The sequence below is a fragment of the Octopus bimaculoides genome, chromosome 1, assembly GCF_046866305.1.
Source record: "Octopus bimaculoides isolate indiv1 chromosome 1, ASM4686630v1, whole genome shotgun sequence".
Classification (NCBI taxonomy): Eukaryota; Metazoa; Mollusca; class Cephalopoda; order Octopoda; family Octopodidae; genus Octopus; species Octopus bimaculoides.
The window spans coordinates 145794923-145800922 of NC_142928.1; the positions used below are offsets into that span (position 1 = coordinate 145794923).

At 36.5% G+C, this 6000-nt stretch overlaps 1 protein-coding gene across 3 annotated transcripts in view; it reads left to right on the forward strand.

Annotated features, from left to right (window-relative positions):
* Window positions 1-6000, forward strand: part of LOC106868088 (putative ubiquitin carboxyl-terminal hydrolase MINDY-4) — a 106084-nt gene that overhangs the window by 22835 nt on the left and 77249 nt on the right. The gene's annotated exons all lie outside the window — the stretch shown is intronic.

Genomic DNA, 6000 nt, shown 5'->3' on the forward strand with positions numbered 1-6000 from the left:
CTCACTTTCTTTACTCTTGCTAGTGTTACTACTGCTTCTATCGGTGCTTGTTGTTGTATTTGCAGTGATCCTGTCGGCAGCCGTTGATAACTTTTTTTCCCTTTTCTGTTTTGGTTATGTTGACAGAAAGCTCTGAGATGTTCTATCTTTCCACAGATGTGATACCTCGGTCTTCTTCTTCCCACGATTAATGTAGACAGGAACTCTGGGATACTTTCTCGATGTTGAGGTTTTACATGGAAAAAGACCCCCAGTTTGATCCCAACCAGTTCTCTCTGCTAGTTCTCTTCACATGCTGCAGAGTGTCACTCTCCTCAAACACTACGCTTGCCAGGATCCACCAGAGATCTATCTCTTGCAGGAAAAGTGAGTTAAGTCGTCACTGCAGCGAGAAACTACGAAGCGTTGTACTACGAGAGCTCCATTGTCAAATAAAACCTCCTCTCGCCAACTCTCTTGCCATAGATGTATATACTGTATGTCCTGCGTCCTGTCCTACATTACGGAGGATTTGTTCTCCGTGTGCGTTCGTGGCCGCCTCCATCAGTCAACGAATAGCAGTGATATATTATTACCGTTGTAGAAGTTGCAGTTAGAGTTTCAGGTGGGGGGAAAAAACTGCTTTTTTGCTCCGAGTTCCTCGATTTAAGAGATGAGAGGGTAAAGAGTAAAGAAGTGTCAGGTATGTAGTGATATAGCCTAAGTGAAGGGCAGAGAGAAGGGGTAGAGGTAGTAAAATGGTGGAATGAAGAATTTGGGAATATAGGTTAGGTTGCTTAGAGGACAGGTCAGTGTTTAGTAGTAGAAGAATAAGCAAGTAGACAAACTCATGAGAAATCCGATGTGCATCTTGCCAATGCAAGCATAATAATAATAATAATAATAATAATAATAATAATAATAATAATAATAATAATAATCCCTTCTACAAAAGGTACAAGACCTGAAATTTCCTGGGAGAAGACTAATCGATTACATTGACCCCCCCCCCCCCCCCCGTGCTTCACTGGTACTTAATTTATCAACCTTGAAAGGATGAAAAGCAAAGTCAACTTCGAAGGAATTTGAACTTAGAATGTAGTGACAAGCAAAATACTGCTAAGCATTTCATCCACCATCCTAATGACTCGCCAGCTCATCACCTGAATAATAAAAATAATAATAATAATAATAATAATAATAATAACAACAACAACAACAACAACAACCAACAATAACAACATTTGGGAACATATATCTAATTTCAAAAGAGACATGTTTGGGCAGAACTGACTAATCATATTTCAAAAGATATCTGTACATATACTGCATAAATAATTGATTGATAAAGCATTTTAATTGGTCTTTTTATCATAAATACTTCATCGCTTTTGTCAAAAGGATGAAAGTTGATCTTAGCTGACTTTGAATTAAGAGTGTACAGAGCCAGAATAATTACTGCAAAACAATCTGTCAGATGCTCTAACGACTCTGCCTACTGATTGCTTCATATCTATTTATCTATCTGTCTGTCTGTCTGTCAGTTTATCTGTTTGTCTGTCCATCTAGCTATCAGTCTGTCTCTCTGTCTATCTAGTTAGCTAACTAACTAACTAGTGAGCTATCTACCTATGGACTGACGTGTGAACATATGCATGCATGTGCATGTACAAAATGAAAATGAGGGAATGTGGAAATGCAAAAACAAAACAGGAATAACCCAGAATACATGCTGGTGGCATGTGTTTGAATAACAAAAGCAAAGAAGGGTATTAGATAAGATACAAGACAAATTTTTGTTTTGTTGAAGTTATCTCTGCTTTTAAATAGCATAAACCAATCAAGTGGTAGCTTCATCATCATCATTATCATTATCATCATCGTTATCATAAATAACGTCTGTTTTCCATGCTGGTATGTATTGGATGGCTTGACAGGAGCCAGCAAAGCCAGGGGCTGCACCAGATTCCATATTCTGTTGCTTTTGTTACTGCTGCAGCTGTTGTTGCAATTGTAACTAAATCCAAATGAGGAGAGATAGTTTCAAGAACCAAGAATTCTGCAAACTTAACATGCCACTAAAGAAGAGATAGAAATAATACATTTCTAAAACTCTCAGAGAGATTTATACAGTAGCAGCACGATAAAGTGATAGTATGTTGTCAATTTAATGTAACAATCCCATGAAAAGGAAGAATGCTACTGTTATTTAGCCCTAGGAAACACCGTTTCCTGTTGGACTTGACACATTTCCTGTGTCCAACAGGAAACGGTGTTTCCTAGGGCTAAATAACAATAGCATTCTTTCCTTTCATGAGACTGTCACATTAAGTTGACAACATACTATCATTTTAAAAGAGAAGATAGTCTGATTGTTTGAAGACATGATGACAGCTGTGGACATGAGTTTCTGTCTCAATAGGTATCATCAGTATAGCAATAGCTCTTCATCAATGTTTCTCAATCTTTTACCCTTGTGAAACCCTTAAAATAAATTACATGTCTCAAGGAACCCCTGCACAAAAAAATTATATACCATATCTTTCTCATATCTTTTTCATTGTAGTTCACGTGGTATATATATATATATATATATATATATATATATACATATATATATATATATATATATCTCCAATGGTTGTTATATTTTTTTGATAACATAATAGGTTAGATAGGATGATGTCCATATTACAATATTGCAATAACCAATAACATGTTGTGCATGTATAGTAATATTATGATCATGAAATTAGCATTAGCTTATCTCACTCTTTCTTGGGGAACACTTTGGAAACTTTTGTGAAATCCTCAGTTTCGAGGGAATCCCGGTTGAGAAACACTGCTCTACATAATCTTCACCAGATGAAACTTTTTGACATATACAAAAAAGATTAGATGACATTTATGGCCAAAATAATTTGCATAAGAGAAATGGAAATAAGCTAAGACAAGTAACTCGAAATTACAATTGGCATATAGTTGAACAACAAAACAAATATAGGTATATTAAATAATACACAAGAGAAATTCTTGTTTTATTGAAATTATCTCTGATTCACTTGGTAGCAATTGTTACCAATTCCAAATATGAAGGGGGAAATAATCTAAAGAATCAAGGTTTCTCCAAAATTGACATGCCATTTAGGAAAAGACACTTTGTCTGAAAGCAAAATCACAGTTGTAGGCATGTGTTTCTACCTCAAGATCATCATTAGCATGACAATGGTTCGAATACATGCCACTGACAACTCTTTTAGTTTGTTTTTTTTTCATTTATGCAAATTATTTATTCTATATGTTCTATTTTTCTTTTGTTTATGTTAGAGTATGTTATCTGCTTTGAGGATACATGGTCTGGTGGCTAGAGTGTTGCACTTAGGATCACAAGATCATTGTTTTGATTCTCAGACCAAGTGGAGCATTGTGTTCTTGAGCAAAACACTTCATTTCATGTTACTCCAGGCTGCTCAGCTGTAAATGAGTAACCCTAAAAAGGATGCCATGAAAACCAGGTAACCAGCCATGTGAATCCTCAGACATGAGACAATTTTTACTTTTTTTCTTCACTCATCTGCTGAATATAAGGTAGGACAATTGTGTGTTTTCTTCCTGATATGTGTAATGTCCTGAGGCACAATGGTCCAATTGTTAGGACAGCGGACTCGCGGTCATAAGATCGTGGTTTCGATTCCCAGACAGGGTATTGTGAGTGTTTATTGAGCAAAAACACCTAAAGCTCCATGAGGCTCCGGCAGGGGATGGTGGCGAACCCTGCTGTACTCTTTCACCACAACTTTCTCTCACTCTTACTTCCTGTTTCTGTTGTGCCTGTAATTCAAAGGGTCAGCCTTGTCACACTGTGTCACACTGAATATCCCCGAGAACTACGTTAAGGGTACACGTGTCTGTGGAGTGCTCAGCCACTTGCACGTTAATTTCACGAGCAGGCTGTTCCGTTGATCAACGTCGTAAGCGACGGAGTGCCAACAACAATGTGTAATGTCCATATTATTATGCTGTTTAAGTAAACAAGATTCCAAAAGGACATCTCTGATTCTATAAACTACAGATCTATCACTCTCACTATATCTCAAGGCCAACAAGGAAGTATCTCTGTAGTAACTGAACATGTTAAAATGGCAGTCAAATCTCCCTTTTCCAGATTTTACCTAGTATTATTCCAACACTCTCAAAGCCAACAAAGGAAAATCTACATTGCCACTTCACACAGATATTCTTTAATTAGCCTTGGGACATGTTGGCCAAAATCTTTTTTAAATCAGATGCAGTTATTTAAAAAAAAACAAAGAGTACTGCATTTGAAAATTAGATAGAAACTGCTTGATCGGACATCTGATTAAAAGTATTCCAGCCATGACCATCTTGTTTTTTTCAGGCCTAGTGTACTCTAACTACATTGCCCACAAAGTGTCTTTTTCTTTTTAAAAATGGAATGGTTTAGTATGGTGAAAATTTAGCTGCTATTTCTAGCACAAGAAGCTACTGAGCAGAGAGGCTCACTCATTACCTTGGCTTGATCAGATAGAGTCAAGTAGATTCTGTACTTAAACAGTCTTTCCAGAAACTTCTAATTTAAGAGTTTAGAGCCCAGTGATACAGACAGAATTTGTGCAGCTCAAGAAAGACCTTGAGTACCTCATCACCATGCAAAATACAATAGTATATTTATAGAGTTCAGCACCCCACTAACAACAAACAATCCACTGTAGGTAGATTGTCCTCCCCACTTTTCATTTCATTTTAGCTACATAATTCTGAGAGCCCATTGTGATAACATTTTATAAATAGATTCTCATGTCAAACTTGGTTGGACACTTTATTGATGTCAAAAGCAATTACAATGTTTTTACTGTATCTGTAATGTATTAGATCAGATCATTAGTTAATCTGCCTCTATAGTAACCATAATGGTAATCAATGAAGAGAGAGGCAAAAAAAAAATGAAAGTTCATAAAGTAATCAATTCCAACTCTCCATCAATCACACAGCTAGATCTGGCGTAGCTCTTGGTATCATCTGGGGTAGTCCTTGAGTTGGCTGTCTCTACCCACGAAAAGCAACACTATACATGTATAATGTGCTGTCTCCCAAAAATGCCACTTGGGATGAACTGTTCCCTACCTTCCTCAATTTATCTATGCTAGTGGTTTCAATAACCTCTGAGATGTAGTTGAGTATATAGCCAACCTTCATTGAGCTGTATTGTCATCAAACATATTCATGTCAGGATAACCTCGTCTTTTGTTTTCCAGTTATAATGGTGTAATAGTTCATTATGGAAATTGTTTTTCCATTTTTAAGGCAGTAGATTATAATTTGAGGGAGATTTCACTACTATTTCCAGCAAATCAAATAACATATTGGGACACTTTGTTGACTCAACCTTTGACATATTGAACATGAAGAAATGATATATCGGTAGTTAAGTGACTCACAGTTGTTGCCCCTTTTGAAGGTGATGAGGTGCATTATTGCGTATATCCATTGCTTATGATGACAATAGAGCAAATAACAGCCACATTTCCCTCAAACTGTACCCATGAAAGTATGGGAAAAATTACTTTTTTTCTTAGACTGATCTGGAGAAAATACTTTGTGTGTATCATTCATAAACACTAAAATGTTGGAAGTAAAATAACAATATAGAGTAACTGAAAGCACTTAGCCACTCCAATGAAGGAACTTCTACAATGTTGCTCAACCTGCTAGAAATAATAGCTAAATTTTCCTCAAATCATGACCAACTGCCATAAGAAAAGAAGGACACATTGGACATTGGAGGCTGAGATATATTATGTCTGCAAAACATGTATGATGGTTAAAAACTAGAATGCCCTTGATCACAGGTCTGCTTGATAAGGGTTACTCGGGGTTAAATAACAACAACAACAACAACAACAACTAACTGATATAATGAGGGAGTCTTTAAGTGGTTGCTTGATCAGATAGAAATAACAGGCAGATCACCTTAATATTGCACCCGACCATCTTAAACAA